Raw genomic sequence first — 17185 nt, 5'->3', positions numbered from 1 at the left:
AGGGTAATTTCCGGCAGGGCCGAGTACCTTGCCAATGTCATCTGAATCTACCTTGTACACGTGCTCTCTACTGAGCCACAGCTAACCCGCTTCACCTCTCTCTTTCTAGCAACTCAAAGGACAAAATGGACAAGACGACACAAGCACCAAAGAAACTGCAGGAAAAGGGAAGAAAAAGCCACGGCCAACGGCTGCACACACCGCACACACAGCACACACCGCACCCCTGTACCGAGGGATCGGGTTCGACACTTCTCCTCACAGGCTTAATCCCCCTTCAGGTGCCCGGTAAAAGGACCTCCCTGTAAACAAGGATCACGGTCCATTCCTTGCCAACCAAAATGCTTTATGGGTCCCTTCCATAGCTGAGGAGGAGCGAGCCCCCTTTAAAACGGGTTGAGGTCTCTGTGGGTTTGAGCTCCTTAGGACCTAGCCTTTAAAATGCCCCGGGCCGTTGACCTCTCCCTGTCAGAAGGGTGCAGGTCTCCCCTTTCTTACTCCTCTTGGGCCGTTGGCACTCGCTGGGCAACGAGACCACCCACTTCCGAGGGAACGGAGGTCTCTCCTTTACAGCGCTTTTCGCTCTGGCCCATTGGAAGGCCCTTGGCTTAAGGACCACCCTGTAAGGAGGGTTTCGGTCTCCTTTGCCATGCAAATTAAGCCACAGGTCACTTTGACACGCCCGGCAAAATGACTGCCCTGTAACCAGGGTGTAAGGTCTTATACCTCTCACGCTTAAGCTAGGGGAGCCTTTCTGTGCCTGTGGCTTAGCGACTCCCCCCGACCCTCCACCACTTGAGAAGAGTTGAACTTCTGTTTCTCTTAGTCACAGTAAATTCCCACAGAATGATTTCTACTTGGCTTTTTTGAGATTTGAAGTGAAATCTTATTTGGGACCTATCCCGGTCAGATGGAACATGGTGTGGCGAAGGGGCGGCTGTAAGGGGATGGAGGAGGCCGTGGAAAATTCGCCCCTTTTCTCAAAAAAGCCAAGAAATGGCCCAACCAAGCAAACGTCACAAAGTCTGGAAATGAACAGGGGAGGTGGGGGGCTCCTTTCGGACCCTCACTTCCGTGTAATCCTTCCTCAAGTCCTTTTGCCCTGCCCAATTTACACCGCTCAACCAACCACAACTTTCCCCTTTGTTTTCTTGTGCACAAGAAAGAACGCTGTCGGACTGACGAGCGTCAACTGTAGGGATTCGGACAGCTCCGTTAGTTGTGTCCGAATTCCAGGCCTTGTGTCTCTTTGGTGATAAAGAGAGGAGATTCCTCGGGCTACGTTGGAAGAGACTGAGGTGGCGGTCCTTTCTGAAATGTGTTCATGTTGAGATGTTGTAGGTAGATGCGGTGGTATTCAGAGCCGGCACGTGGGTGCACCTAACCCTACTAACAGGACCGCGTCACAAGTAAAAGGGGTCTTTTCTGGTAAAGGTAGGGGGCACAAAGTTGTCATTTTCTTGGTGGGGTAGGAGGTAAGTCGGGAAGGGTGTCGCTGAGGGACGGAGGATTGATTGGAAAGGGGACACTCAGCAGGATCCTTCCCTTACCTGTTCATTTCCAGATCTTTTCACATTCAGGACTCCCCCCACCCTCATTGTGTAACGGAGGTGTATTATATTAAAGAAAGGGTGACTGCCCTGTAATCAGGGTTCAGGTCGCTTTCCCTTTTCTCCTCTCTGCATCGGCCCTCTTCACGCCAAGGTCCAAAGTGAGCTCCCTCTAACTAGGGTGTGGGTCTTTCCCTGCCTTTCACAAGGTAACACTGCCATTTGGAAGATAGTTCTAGAAACCAGCCTCTTGAGAGGGTTCAGGGTTTGCCCTACTAGCTGTCCCGTGCCCTCCTCACTCACGCACTCAGCCAAGTCAAAGCCCGCGTCCTCTGCATCCACCTGGACCCGCCTTCTGCCGCAAGCTCTCCTGCGCTCTGAAAGAGATCGGTGCCGAAAAGTAGGCATTAGGGTAATTTCCGGCAGGGCCGAGTACCTTGCCAATGTCATCTGAATCTACCTTGTACACGTGCTCTCTACTGAGCCACAGCTAACCCGCTTCACCTCTCTCTTTCTAGCAACTCAAAGGACAAAATGGACAAGACGACACAAGCACCAAAGAAACTGCAGGAAAAGGGAAGAAAAAGCCACGGCCAACGGCTGCACACACCGCACACACCGCACCCCTGTACCGAGGGATCGGGTTCGACACTTCTCCTCACAGGCTTAATCCCCCTTCAGGTGCCCGGTAAAAGGACCTCCCTGTAAACAAGGATCACGGTTCATTCCTTGCCAACCAAAATGCTTTATGGGTCCCTTCCATAGCTGAGGAGGAGCGAGCCCCCTTTAAAACGGGTTGAGGTCTCTGTGGGTTTGAGCTCCTTAGGACCTAGCCTTTAAAATGCCCCGGGCCGTTGACCTCTCCCTGTCAGAAGGGTGCAGGTCTCCCCTTTCTAACTCCTCTTGGGCCGTTGGCACTCGCTGGGCAACGAGACCACCCACTTCCGAGGGAACGGAGGTCTCTCCTTTACAGCGCTTTTCGCTCTGGCCCATTGGAAGGCCCTTGGCTTAAGGACCACCCTGTAAGGAGGGTTTCGGTCTCCTTTGCCATGCAAATTAAGCCACAGGTCACTTTGACACGCCCGGCAAAATGACTGCCCTGTAACCAGGGTGTAAGGTCTTATACCTCTCACGCTTAAGCTAGGGGAGCCTTTCTGTGCCTGTGGCTTAGCGACTCCCCCCGACCCTCCACCACTTGAGAAGAGTTGAACTTCTGTTTCTCTTAGTCACAGTAAATTCCCACAGAATGATTTCTACTTGGCTTTTTTGAGATTTGAAGTGAAATCTTATTTGGGACCTATCCCGGTCAGATGGAACATGGTGTGGCGAAGGGGCGGCTGTAAGGGGATGGAGGAGGCCGTGGAAAATTCGCCCCTTTTCTCAAAAAAGCCAAGAAATGGCCCAACCAAGCAAACGTCACAAAGTCTGGAAATGAACAGGGGAGGTGGGGGGCTCCTTTCGGACCCTCACTTCCGTGTAATCCTTCCTCAAGTCCTTTTGCCCTGCCCAATTTACACCGCTCAACCAACCACAACTTTCCCCTTTGTTTTCTTGTGCACAAGAAAGAACGCTGTCGGACTGACGAGCGTTAACTGTAGGGATTCGGACAGCTCCGTTTGTTGTGTCCGAATTCCTGGCCTTGTGTCTCTTTGGTGATAAAGAGAGGAGATTCCTCGGGCTACGTTGGAAGAGACTGAGGTGGCGGTCCTTTCTGAAATGTGTTCATGTTGAGATGTTGTAGGTAGATGCGGTGGTATTCAGAGCCGGCACGTGGGTGCACCTAACCCTACTAACAGGACCGCGTCACAAGTAAAAGGGGTCTTTTCTGGTAAAGGTAGGGGGCACAAAGTTGTCATTTTCTTGGTGGGGTAGGAGGTAAGTCGGGAAGGGTGTCGCTGAGGGACGGAGGATTGATTGGAAAGGGGACACTCAGCAGGATCCTTCCCTTACCTGTTCATTTCCAGATCTTTTCACATTCAGGACTCCCCCCACCCTCATTGTGTAACGGAGGTGTATTATATTAAAGAAAGGGTGACTGCCCTGTAATCAGGGTTCAGGTCGCTTTCCCTTTTCTCCTCTCTGCATCGGCCCTCTTCACGCCAAGGTCCAAAGTGAGCTCCCTCTAACTAGGGTGTGGGTCTTTCCCTGCCTTTCACAAGGTAACACTGCCATTTGGAAGATAGTTCTAGAAACCAGCCTCTTGAGAGGGTTCAGGGTTTACCCTACTAGCTGTCCCGTGCCCTCCTCACTCACGCACTCAGCCAAGTCAAAGCCCGCGTCCTCTGCATCCACCTGGACCCGCCTTCTGCCGCAAGCTCTCCTGCGCTCTGAAAGAGATCGGTGCCGAAAAGTAGGCATTAGGGTAATTTCCGGCAGGGCCGAGTACCTTGCCAATGTCATCTGAATCTACCTTGTACACGTGCTCTCTACTGAGCCACAGCTAACCCGCTTCACCTCTCTCTTTCTAGCAACTCAAAGGACAAAATGGACAAGACGACACAAGCACCAAAGAAACTGCAGGAAAAGGGAAGAAAAAGCCACGGCCAACGGCTGCACACACCGCACACACAGCACACACCGCACCCCTGTACCGAGGGATCGGGTTCGACACTTCTCCTCACAGGCTTAATCCCCCTTCAGGTGCCCGGTAAAAGGACCTCCCTGTAAACAAGGATCAAGGTCCATTCCTTGCCAACCAAAATGCTTTATGGGTCCCTTCCATAGCTGAGGAGGAGCGAGCCCCCTTTAAAACGGGTTGAGGTCTCTGTGGGTTTGAGCTCCTTAGGACCTAGCCTTTAAAATGCCCCGGGCCGTTGACCTCTCCCTGTCAGAAGGGTGCAGGTCTCCCCTTTCTAACTCCTCTTGGGCCGTTGGCACTCGCTGGGCAACGAGACCACCCACTTCCGAGGGAACGGAGGTCTCTCCTTTACAGCGCTTTTCGCTCTGGCCCATTGGAAGGCCCCTGGCTTAAGGACCACCCTGTAAGGAGGGTTTCGGTCTCCTTTGCCATGCAAATTAACAGGTCACTTTGACACGCCCGGCAAAATGACTGCCCTGTAACCAGGGTGTAAGGTCTTATACCTCTCACGCTTAAGCTAGGGGAGCCTTTCTGTGCCTGTGGCTTAGCGACTCCCCCCGACCCTCCACCACTTGAGAAGAGTTGAACTTCTGTTTCTCTTAGTCACAGTAAATTCCCACAGAATGATTTCTACTTGGCTTTTTTGAGATTTGAAGTGAAATCTTATTTGGGACCTATCCCGGTCAGATGGAACATGGTGTGGCGAAGGGGCGGCTGTAAGGGGATGGCGGAGGCCGTGGAAAATTCGCCCCTTTTCTCAAAAAAGCCAAGAAATGGCCCAACCAAGCAAACGTCACAAAGTCTGGAAATGAACAGGGGAGGTGGGGGGCTCCTTTCGGACCCTCACTTCCGTGTAATCCTTCCTCAAGTCCTTTTGCCCTGCCCAATTTACACCGCTCAACCAACCACAACTTTCCCCTTTGTTTTCTTGTGCACAAGAAAGAACACTGTCGGACTGACGAGCGTCAACTGTAGGGATTCGGACAGCTCCGTTTGTTGTGTCCGAATTCCTGGCCTTGTGTCTCTTTGGTGATAAAGAGAGGAGATTCCTCGGGCTACGTTGGAAGAGACTGAGGTGGCGGTCCTTTCTGAAATGTGTTCATGTTGAGATGTTGTAGGTAGATGCGGTGGTATTCAGAGCCGGCACGTGGGTGCACCTAACCCTACTAACAGGACCGCGTCACAAGTAAAAGGGGTCTTTTCTGGTAAAGGTAGGGGGCACAAAGTTGTCATTTTCTTGGTGGGGTAGGAGGTAAGTCGGGAAGGGTGTCGCTGAGGGACGGAGGATTGATTGGAAAGGGGACACTCAGCAGGATCCTTCCCTTACCTGTTCATTTCCAGATCTTTTCACATTCAGGACTCCCCCCACCCTCATTGTGTAACGGAGGTGTATTATATTAAAGAAAGGGTGACTGCCCTGTAATCAGGGTTCAGGTCGCTTTCCCTTTTCTCCTCTCTGCATCGGCCCTCTTCACGCCAAGGTCCAAAGTGAGCTCCCTCTAACTAGGGTGTGGGTCTTTCCCTGCCTTTCACAAGGTAACACTGCCATTTGGAAGATAGTTCTAGAAACCAGCCTCTTGAGAGGGTTCAGGGTTTGCCCTACTAGCTGTCCCGTGCCCTCCTCACTCACGCACTCAGCCAAGTCAAAGCCCGCGTCCTCTGCATCCACCTGGACCCGCCTTCTGCCGCAAGCTCTCCTGCGCTCTGAAAGAGATCGGTGCCGAAAAGTAGGCATTAGGGTAATTTCCGGCAGGGCCGAGTACCTTGCCAATGTCATCTGAATCTACCTTGTACACGTGCTCTCTACTGAGCCACAGCTAACCCGCTTCACCTCTCTCTTTCTAGCAACTCAAAGGACAAAATGGACAAGACGACACAAGCACCAAAGAAACTGCAGGAAAAGGGAAGAAAAAGCCACGGCCAACGGCTGCACACACCGCACACACAGCACACACCGCACCCCTGTACCGAGGGATCGGGTTCGACACTTCTCCTCACAGGCTTAATCCCCCTTCAGGTGCCCGGTAAAAGGACCTCCCTGTAAACAAGGATCAAGGTCCATTCCTTGCCAACCAAAATGCTTTATGGGTCCCTTCCATAGCTGAGGAGGAGCGAGCCCCCTTTAAAACGGGTTGAGGTCTCTGTGGGTTTGAGCTCCTTAGGACCTAGCCTTTAAAATGCCCCGGGCCGTTGACCTCTCCCTGTCAGAAGGGTGCAGGTCTCCCCTTTCTAACTCCTCTTGGGCCGTTGGCACTCGCTGGGCAACGAGACCACCCACTTCCGAGGGAACGGAGGTCTCTCCTTTACAGCGCTTTTCGCTCTGGCCCATTGGAAGGCCCCTGGCTTAAGGACCACCCTGTAAGGAGGGTTTCGGTCTCCTTTGCCATGCAAATTAACAGGTCACTTTGACACGCCCGGCAAAATGACTGCCCTGTAACCAGGGTGTAAGGTCTTATACCTCTCACGCTTAAGCTAGGGGAGCCTTTCTGTGCCTGTGGCTTAGCGACTCCCCCCGACCCTCCACCACTTGAGAAGAGTTGAACTTCTGTTTCTCTTAGTCACAGTAAATTCCCACAGAATGATTTCTACTTGGCTTTTTTGAGATTTGAAGTGAAATCTTATTTGGGACCTATCCCGGTCAGATGGAACATGGTGTGGCGAAGGGGCGGCTGTAAGGGGATGGCGGAGGCCGTGGAAAATTCGCCCCTTTTCTCAAAAAAGCCAAGAAATGGCCCAACCAAGCAAACGTCACAAAGTCTGGAAATGAACAGGGGAGGTGGGGGGCTCCTTTCGGACCCTCACTTCCGTGTAATCCTTCCTCAAGTCCTTTTGCCCTGCCCAATTTACACCGCTCAACCAACCACAACTTTCCCCTTTGTTTTCTTGTGCACAAGAAAGAACGCTGTCGGACTGACGAGCGTCAACTGTAGGGATTCGGACAGCTCCGTTTGTTGTGTCCGAATTCCTGGCCTTGTGTCTCTTTGGTGATAAAGAGAGGAGATTCCTCGGGCTACGTTGGAAGAGACTGAGGTGGCGGTCCTTTCTGAAATGTGTTCATGTTGAGATGTTGTAGGTAGATGCGGTGGTATTCAGAGCCGGCACGTGGGTGCACCTAACCCTACTAACAGGACCGCGTCACAAGTAAAAGGGGTCTTTTCTGGTAAAGGTAGGGGGCACAAAGTTGTCATTTTCTTGGTGGGGTAGGAGGTAAGTCGGGAAGGGTGTCGCTGAGGGACGGAGGATTGATTGGAAAGGGGACACTCAGCAGGATCCTTCCCTTACCTGTTCATTTCCAGATCTTTTCACATTCAGGACTCCCCCCACCCTCATTGTGTAACGGAGGTGTATTATATTAAAGAAAGGGTGACTGCCCTGTAATCAGGGTTCAGGTCGCTTTCCCTTTTCTCCTCTCTGCATCGGCCCTCTTCACGCCAAGGTCCAAAGTGAGCTCCCTCTAACTAGGGTGTGGGTCTTTCCCTGCCTTTCACAAGGTAACACTGCCATTTGGAAGATAGTTCTAGAAACCAGCCTCTTGAGAGGGTTCAGGGTTTGCCCTACTAGCTGTCCCGTGCCCTCCTCACTCACGCACTCAGCCAAGTCAAAGCCCGCATCCTCTGCATCCACCTGGACCCGCCTTCTGCCGCAAGCTCTCCTGCGCTCTGAAAGAGATCGGTGCCGAAAAGTAGGCATTAGGGTAATTTCCGGCAGGGCCGAGTACCTTGCCAATGTCATCTGAATCTACCTTGTACACGTGCTCTCTACTGAGCCACAGCTAACCCGCTTCACCTCTCTCTTTCTAGCAACTCAAAGGACAAAATGGACAAGACGACACAAGCACCAAAGAAACTGCAGGAAAAGGGAAGAAAAAGCCACGGCCAACGGCTGCACACACCGCACACACAGCACACACCGCACCCCTGTACCGAGGGATCGGGTTCGACACTTCTCCTCACAGGCTTAATCCCCCTTCAGGTGCCCGGTAAAAGGACCTCCCTGTAAACAAGGATCACGGTCCATTCCTTGCCAACCAAAATGCTTTATGGGTCCCTTCCATAGCTGAGGAGGAGCGAGCCCCCTTTAAAACGGGTTGAGGTCTCTGTGGGTTTGAGCTCCTTAGGACCTAGCCTTTAAAATGCCCCGGGCCGTTGACCTCTCCCTGTCAGAAGGGTGCAGGTCTCCCCTTTCTTACTCCTCTTGGGCCGTTGGCACTCGCTGGGCAACGAGACCACCCACTTCCGAGGGAACGGAGGTCTCTCCTTTACAGCGCTTTTCGCTCTGGCCCATTGGAAGGCCCTTGGCTTAAGGACCACCCTGTAAGGAGGGTTTCGGTCTCCTTTGCCATGCAAATTAAGCCACAGGTCACTTTGACACGCCCGGCAAAATGACTGCCCTGTAACCAGGGTGTAAGGTCTTATACCTCTCACGCTTAAGCTAGGGGAGCCTTTCTGTGCCTGTGGCTTAGCGACTCCCCCCGACCCTCCACCACTTGAGAAGAGTTGAACTTCTGTTTCTCTTAGTCACAGTAAATTCCCACAGAATGATTTCTACTTGGCTTTTTTGAGATTTGAAGTGAAATCTTATTTGGGACCTATCCCGGTCAGATGGAACATGGTGTGGCGAAGGGGCGGCTGTAAGGGGATGGAGGAGGCCGTGGAAAATTCGCCCCTTTTCTCAAAAAAGCCAAGAAATGGCCCAACCAAGCAAACGTCACAAAGTCTGGAAATGAACAGGGGAGGTGGGGGGCTCCTTTCGGACCCTCACTTCCGTGTAATCCTTCCTCAAGTCCTTTTGCCCTGCCCAATTTACACCGCTCAACCAACCACAACTTTCCCCTTTGTTTTCTTGTGCACAAGAAAGAACGCTGTCGGACTGACGAGCGTCAACTGTAGGGATTCGGACAGCTCCGTTAGTTGTGTCCGAATTCCAGGCCTTGTGTCTCTTTGGTGATAAAGAGAGGAGATTCCTCGGGCTACGTTGGAAGAGACTGAGGTGGCGGTCCTTTCTGAAATGTGTTCATGTTGAGATGTTGTAGGTAGATGCGGTGGTATTCAGAGCCGGCACGTGGGTGCACCTAACCCTACTAACAGGACCGCGTCACAAGTAAAAGGGGTCTTTTCTGGTAAAGGTAGGGGGCACAAAGTTGTCATTTTCTTGGTGGGGTAGGAGGTAAGTCGGGAAGGGTGTCGCTGAGGGACGGAGGATTGATTGGAAAGGGGACACTCAGCAGGATCCTTCCCTTACCTGTTCATTTCCAGATCTTTTCACATTCAGGACTCCCCCCACCCTCATTGTGTAACGGAGGTGTATTATATTAAAGAAAGGGTGACTGCCCTGTAATCAGGGTTCAGGTCGCTTTCCCTTTTCTCCTCTCTGCATCGGCCCTCTTCACGCCAAGGTCCAAAGTGAGCTCCCTCTAACTAGGGTGTGGGTCTTTCCCTGCCTTTCACAAGGTAACACTGCCATTTGGAAGATAGTTCTAGAAACCAGCCTCTTGAGAGGGTTCAGGGTTTGCCCTACTAGCTGTCCCGTGCCCTCCTCACTCACGCACTCAGCCAAGTCAAAGCCCGCGTCCTCTGCATCCACCTGGACCCGCCTTCTGCCGCAAGCTCTCCTGCGCTCTGAAAGAGATCGGTGCCGAAAAGTAGGCATTAGGGTAATTTCCGGCAGGGCCGAGTACCTTGCCAATGTCATCTGAATCTACCTTGTACACGTGCTCTCTACTGAGCCACAGCTAACCCGCTTCACCTCTCTCTTTCTAGCAACTCAAAGGACAAAATGGACAAGACGACACAAGCACCAAAGAAACTGCAGGAAAAGGGAAGAAAAAGCCACGGCCAACGGCTGCACACACCGCACACACAGCACACACCGCACCCCTGTACCGAGGGATCGGGTTCGACACTTCTCCTCACAGGCTTAATCCCCCTTCAGGTGCCCGGTAAAAGGACCTCCCTGTAAACAAGGATCAAGGTCCATTCCTTGCCAACCAAAATGCTTTATGGGTCCCTTCCATAGCTGAGGAGGAGCGAGCCCCCTTTAAAACGGGTTGAGGTCTCTGTGGGTTTGAGCTCCTTAGGACCTAGCCTTTAAAATGCCCCGGGCCGTTGACCTCTCCCTGTCAGAAGGGTGCAGGTCTCCCCTTTCTAACTCCTCTTGGGCCGTTGGCACTCGCTGGGCAACGAGACCACCCACTTCCGAGGGAACGGAGGTCTCTCCTTTACAGCGCTTTTCGCTCTGGCCCATTGGAAGGCCCCTGGCTTAAGGACCACCCTGTAAGGAGGGTTTCGGTCTCCTTTGCCATGCAAATTAACAGGTCACTTTGACACGCCCGGCAAAATGACTGCCCTGTAACCAGGGTGTAAGGTCTTATACCTCTCACGCTTAAGCTAGGGGAGCCTTTCTGTGCCTGTGGCTTAGCGACTCCCCCCGACCCTCCACCACTTGAGAAGAGTTGAACTTCTGTTTCTCTTAGTCACAGTAAATTCCCACAGAATGATTTCTACTTGGCTTTTTTGAGATTTGAAGTGAAATCTTATTTGGGACCTATCCCGGTCAGATGGAACATGGTGTGGCGAAGGGGCGGCTGTAAGGGGATGGCGGAGGCCGTGGAAAATTCGCCCCTTTTCTCAAAAAAGCCAAGAAATGGCCCAACCAAGCAAACGTCACAAAGTCTGGAAATGAACAGGGGAGGTGGGGGGCTCCTTTCGGACCCTCACTTCCGTGTAATCCTTCCTCAAGTCCTTTTGCCCTGCCCAATTTACACCGCTCAACCAACCACAACTTTCCCCTTTGTTTTCTTGTGCACAAGAAAGAACGCTGTCGGACTGACGAGCGTCAACTGTAGGGATTCGGACAGCTCCGTTAGTTGTGTCCGAATTCCAGGCCTTGTGTCTCTTTGGTGATAAAGAGAGGAGATTCCTCGGGCTACGTTGGAAGAGATTGAGGTGGCGGTCCTTTCTGAAATGTGTTCATGTTGAGATGTTGTAGGTAGATGCGGTGGTATTCAGACCCGGCACGTGGGAGCACCTAACCCTACTAACAGGACCGCGTCACAAGTAAAAGGGGTCTTTTCTGGTAAAGGTAGGGGGCACAAAGTTGTCATTTTCTTGGTGGGGTAGGAGGTAAGTCGGGAAGGGTGTTGCTGAGGGACGGAGGATTGATTGGAAAGGGGACACTCAGCAGGATCCCTCCCTTACGTGTTCATTTCCAGATCTTTTCACATTCAGGACTCCTCCCCCGCCTTGTGTAAAGGAGGAATATTTTACTAACGAAAATGTGACTGCCCTGTAATCAGGGTTCAGGTCTCTTTCCCTTTTCTCCTCCCTGTATTGGCCCCCTTAACGGCACCCGACATAGTCACTCTGCAGAGTAGACTGTGGCCCCTCCGCATCCTTGATACCACAGAGCCCGTACCCAACGAGGAAGCACACGGCCTGTGAAGAAACTAGAGGGAGCACACATGAGGAATTCAAAGCACTGACCTCTTACTCAGAGCCAATTATCTGGGAGGCGGAAACCTGAGGACTGTTCATATCTGCTTAGAAGGATATCCAGGTTGCTCAGGTCCACTTGTGCCAGCTTCTCCTGTGGCTGGGGCTCCTGGCCAATTCCTCTGCAAGCGCAGCTGCAAAAGCCAAGCATGAGCCATCACTACACAAATCTCTATTGGTGTGTGAAATCTTGCCCTCATCCCTGCCTCCCTCTCCCATCCCATCTACATCAGCCCCACTGGATGAACAGAAACTGAGTGATCATTTCTCTCGTGGAGCAACAGTGACACCAGGTGGCCCACCAGGGGAATGCACAAAGCATTTTCCTTAGGCAGTAACAGTGACACCAGGTGGCCACTCGATGTAATAGCACAGAGCATTTCCCACATGAAGTAACAATGACACCATGTGGCCACTTTGGGTAATGCACAAAGCCTTACCCTACTGGAGCAACAGTGACATCTGTAAACATTTCAGGGAGCTGGAGTGGCACCTGGTGGCCACTCGAGGTAATGCACAAAGTAGTTCCAAAGGGAGCAACAGTGACACTGGATGGCTAATCCAGGTAATTCACAAAGCATTTCAGGGAGCAAGACTGACTAGGTGGCCACAAGGGGTAATGCACAAAGAATTTCCCCCATTGATCAACAGTGACACTGTGTTGTCACCTGCAGTACCCTCAGAGTAATCCCTTAAGAAGCAGCAGTGACATTGGGCGGCCAGTTGGACGACTGCACAGAGCATTTCTTTCATGGAGCAACAGAGACACTAGATGGCCAATTGGGGAAATGGTCAGAGCTTTTCCCCTGCGGAACAGCAGTGATGCCCGGTGGCCACTCAGTGTAATTGCACAGAACATTTCTCTCATGAAGCAAAAATGAGACTGTGTGGCCACCCCGGGTAATCACAGAGCATTTCCTTCATGAAGCAATATTGACACCGGGTGGACACTCTGTATAGTTGCACAGAGCATTTCGCAAATAAAGCAACAGTGACACTGGGTGGCTAATCCAGGTAATGCACAAAGCATTTCCCCCATGGAGCAACAGTGGCACTGGGTGGACACCTGGGGTAATGACAGGTTTCAGAGTAGCAGCCGTGTTAGTCTGTATCCGCAAAAAGAAGAACAGGAGTACTGGTGGCACCTTAGAGACTAACAAATTTATTAGAGCATAAGCTTTCGTGGACTACAGCCCACTTCTTCGGATGCATCCGAAATGCTTCTTTTCACCTGGGGTAATGCACAGAGCATTTCCTTAAGGAGCAACAGTGACACTGCGTGCCGTGATACAGCAGGGCCAGAGAGCAGCAGGAGAATGGTGGAAGAAAACTAGAGTGGTACGGATGAGGAATAGAGTGCCATAATTGTTCACTCACAGCCAGTCATGCAGAAGACAGAAAGCGGAGGACTGTTCATCTCTGCTTACAAGGATGTCCAGGCTGCTCAGGTTCACTTCTTCCAGTTTCTCCTCTGACTGGGGTCCTGGGCGATTCCTCTGCAAACACAGCATATAACCCAAGCAGGAGCCATCACTGCCCAAAGGTCTATTGGTGTACGAGATACTGCCCTCCCTCTCCCATCCACTGTACATCAGCCCCACTTGATGAACAGTGACAGTCAACTCCCACAGTCACCCCCACCACTACCAATGGAGGATCTAGTACCATCATGTTTCTCTTCCCCCTCCCAATGCCCCAGTGGGTTGCAGACGCCCCAGACCAAGCCTGTGAGCATGCACCATTGCCCATGTTCTATGCAAAGAGACAGGACAAGGGGAGAGAGAGAGAGTATGTTGGCCAACATATGAGAGCTCAGAGAGAGACACATAGGAAGAAGGACAAATTCAGCACCTGTACTCACCTTTCCGGTTCCAGGCCTCTGCTCAGGTGAACATGCTCCTCCCTGTCCAGGAAGATCAGCTGCTCCCAATATAGGGAAATTCTCCCTCTGCACCCAGAACAAGGAGGAAAACTTTTATTACAAACCGAACCCCACCTAAAGGGAAGCAGATGTCTGTACTCAGCCTTTACCACACATGTATCTTAGAGGCCACCTGGGCTATTTCTCAGAATGTAGTTGCCCTGGAGCAACAGTGACACCCAGTGGCCAATCACAGCAATGCACAGAGCATGTCCCCCATGCAGCAGCAGTGACACTTGGTGGCCGCTCGCGGCAAAGCACAAAGCATTTCCCTCGTGGAGCAACACAGACACTACGTAGCCACTCAGGATAAGGCAGAAATCATTTCCCCCCCCCACAGCGCTGCACTGATACTCGGTGGCCAGCTGGGGTAATGTCTGAGCTATCTGCCTTGGACCATCACCGCCATCCGGCGGGCAGGCAGGGTAACATACAGACTGTGTTTCTCCTGGAGCAGCGGTGACACCCGGTGGCCAGTTGGGGAAATGCGCAGCATGCATCTGCCCTGGAGGAGCAGTGACAGCCTGTGGGCAGCAGGGGCAGCACCAGCCCCTTCCTCACTGCGGGAGCTGAGGTGGGGTAGACAGAAAACTGTGGCAGCTGCATCCCCCCCACCACCACGAGGCCTCACCCCTCACTGAAGTGCAAGTTCTGCCTCCGCCCCTCAGAGGCTCCAGCCCTTCACCAGCCCAGAGGCCAGAGCCAGGCAGGGTAGGGCGACTGCTACGCTAGGTGGCGCAATGATGCAGGCAGCCACAGCGCTCCCCACCCTTGTCCTTGTGCTGTGTGGGGTCCCGGGGCTGTGGCTGCTCCTCAGTTCCCGGCCGCCCTTCGACCGCTCACAGACCTTAAGAGCCGCTCGGGTTGGGGTCGGGCTCCAGGGCCAGCAGAGCCCTCGGGGAGCAGTAACCACGAGGGTTAGGACCCAGGAGCCCAGCCTGGAGCAGGTCAGCCCGGAGTGCTGTGCAGAGCTCTGGACCCTCCACATAACATGTGTGGTGCAACTTGGTGACTGGAGACACAGGCCGAGGGCTACTCTCAGACCCCTGCTCACGTCCGCTACTGAATATGGCCTGCTTCAGAGAGGATACCTAGAGTGGCATGACCAGGGAAGCTCACCCAACAATACACGTTTATGAAATTTCACCAACTTTAAAAAATATGTTTCCAAAGATTGTAGGCATAACAAAGGATTTTATATCTTACTAAGGTACTGATTTTGTACAGACCAAGCTAACGGCGCATCCCTGCCTGGAGCCATGTGGGCCGTGACCAGACTCCTCACCAAACCAGACACTTAGCTCACTGACAGTGACGGCTGCTCCGTTTCCAGCTAGATGGCATCGCCATAGCCTGGCATCAACAATGCTCACTGTCTCATGGCTCTTGCGTGCCTTCCATCTCACACCGGGGGTGGGCTCTTACCCTTGACTTCTTTCTCCTTCCTACTAAGCAGAATACAAGAGGGAAAAACAAAAGTTATCATCGGTGTATGTTCTTCTTCTCCCTGTCCCATTACACCTTTATAGATACAATTAAAAAGCACACAACGCACACTCAACCTCTGGAATTGCTGGCCAGAGAATGCTGTGAAAGTCAAGACTATAATAGGGTTCAAAAAAGGACTAGGTCAATTCATGGAGAATAGGTCCATCGATGGCTATTAGTCAGGATGGGCAGGGATGGTGTCCTTATCCTCTGTTTGCCAGAAGCTGGGAATGGGCGACACAGGATGGATCACTTCACGATTACCTGTTCTATTCATTCCCTCTGAAGCACCTGGTATTAGCCAGTTGGAAGACAGGATACTGGGCTAGATGGACCTTTGGTCTGACCCAGTATTGCCATTCTTACGTTCTAATGTTAAGCAGCCCGTTGCACCTGCACCCAAGAGAGTCACTGTGCAGAACAGACTATTGTCTAGTCCCCTGGTCGTAATCCCACAGCTAATCCCAAAATAGGGAAATTCTCCTCCCACACCCAGAACAAGGAGGAAAACTTTTATGAGAAACCAAGCCTCACCTAAAGAGAAGCAGCCGTGTGTACTCAGCTACTACCATGCATTTATCTTAGGCTTCAGCCGTGCCGCTAAAAGTTCTGAAGTGTAGTTATGAGGGAGGCAGAAAGCTGAGGACTGTTCATATCTGCTTAGAAGGATGTCCAAGCTGCTCAGATCCACTTCTGCCAGCTTCTCCTCTGCCTAGGGCTCCTGAACAACAATTCCTCTGTAAGAGCAGCTGCAAAAGCCAAGCATGAGCCGTCATTACACAGAGCTCTTGCCCTCATCCCTGCCTCCCTTTTCCATCATATCTACATCTGCCCCCCTCAATGAACAGAGACCGAGTTAACACCGACAGTCACCACTCCATTCTCGCACCCACTGCCCTGCATGATTTTCGTCCCCTCCTACTTCTTCATGACTCCCGAGACCTAGCCTGTGGGGATGCACACCTACCACACCTGCCCTTGTCCTATGAAGGGAGACGGCACAATGAGAGGAGAGGAGAGAGAGAGTCCATGGGGCTGCTCTATGGATAAGTTCAATAGGCATCAGTGGCTTAGTGGTATGCAGGACTGGTGCAACCACTAGGCGAACTAGCCGCCTAGGGTGCCAAGTGGTTAGGGGCTCCCACTGGGTCTTAGTGTCCACCCTTCTGGATTTCCTATCCCTGTTCTGACCCTTCCTGCAGGCTCGGAGTCTTCCTGGGAAGGGGATCTAGTAGTTAAAAGAGAAAAAGCCTCCAGCCTGCCAGACCTATCAGCACAACACTGAAATTGTTCAAGAGCCATTCAAGGGGTAATGAAGCCACTTAACAGGCATTTGCCAACCCCCAGGTATATATTCAAAAAGAACAGGAGTACTTGTTTCAGAGTAGCAGCCGAGTTAGTCTGTATCTGCAAAAAGAAGAACAGGAGTACTTGTGGCACCTTAGAGACTAACAAATTTATTAGAGCATAAGCTTTCGTGGACTACAGCCCACTTCTTCGGATGCATATAGAATGGAACATATATTGAGGAGATATATATACACACATACAGAGAGCATAAACAGGTGGGTGGCACCTGAGGCCTTGGCTACACTCGCGGATTCACAGCGCTGCAGCGGCAGTGCTGTGAAGCACGAGTGTAGTCGCGCCGCCAGCGCTGGGAGAGCTCTCTCGCAGCGCTGCAAGTACTCCACCTCTCCGAGGGGAATAGCTTGCAGCACTGCGAGCGAGCGTGCAGCGCTGCAGGCGCTGATTACACTGGCGCTTTACAGCGCTGCACTTGCTGCGCTCGGGGGTGTGTGTGTTTTTTCACACCCCTGATCGCAGCAAGTGCAGCGCTGTGAATTGCCAGTGTAGCCAAGGCCTTAGAGACTAACAAATTTATTAGACCATAAGCTTTCGTGGACTACAGCCCACTTCTTCTGAAACCAGGTATATACTGTCAGTTTCTGAATGTACTGACAAAAACAGTTGTGCATGACGGTCATATTTACTCAGGACATGTCAGTCTACAGGATCTTAGTTTGAAATTTGCTTTAAAAATATTTCATTAGTGAGTTGGTGAAGATTATAAAATCACATCTCTAAAAAATCCTTGCATAGATTTTTAGATGCACAATCATCTTTAGCCTTAAATGCTTGGATCTTCAGACATAGG

General features: G+C 51.9%; 1 long non-coding RNA gene across 8 annotated transcripts in view; it reads right to left on the bottom strand.

Annotated features, from left to right (window-relative positions):
- LOC135978928 (uncharacterized) overlaps positions 1 to 16631 on the bottom strand; it is a 28988-nt gene extending 12357 nt beyond the window's left edge. Inside the window, exons 1-7 of one of the 8 annotated variants that reach the window (XR_010596271.1) lie at positions 15562 to 15893; positions 14769 to 14984; positions 13480 to 13566; positions 12996 to 13114; positions 11610 to 11752; positions 9673 to 9746; positions 5577 to 5832 (exon numbers count right to left, since the gene is read on the bottom strand). This is a non-coding gene — a long non-coding RNA (uncharacterized LOC135978928). Of the gene's footprint in view, positions 1 to 3803; positions 3878 to 5569; positions 5833 to 7525; positions 7788 to 9672; positions 9747 to 11609; positions 11753 to 12995; positions 13115 to 13479; positions 14988 to 15561 lie in introns of those variants that run through there. The other 7 variants (XR_010596274.1, XR_010596267.1, XR_010596270.1 and 4 more) reach the window with 7 other exon arrangements.
- Between the last annotated feature and the right edge of the window lie 554 nt (positions 16632 to 17185).

The sequence above is a fragment of the Chrysemys picta genome, unplaced genomic scaffold (genome assembly GCF_011386835.1).
Source record: "Chrysemys picta bellii isolate R12L10 unplaced genomic scaffold, ASM1138683v2 scaf546, whole genome shotgun sequence".
In the NCBI taxonomy this organism is placed as follows: Eukaryota; Metazoa; Chordata; order Testudines; family Emydidae; genus Chrysemys; species Chrysemys picta.
Note: the sequence above shows the minus strand (reverse complement) of the source record. Positions and strands in the feature narration are given on the sequence as shown.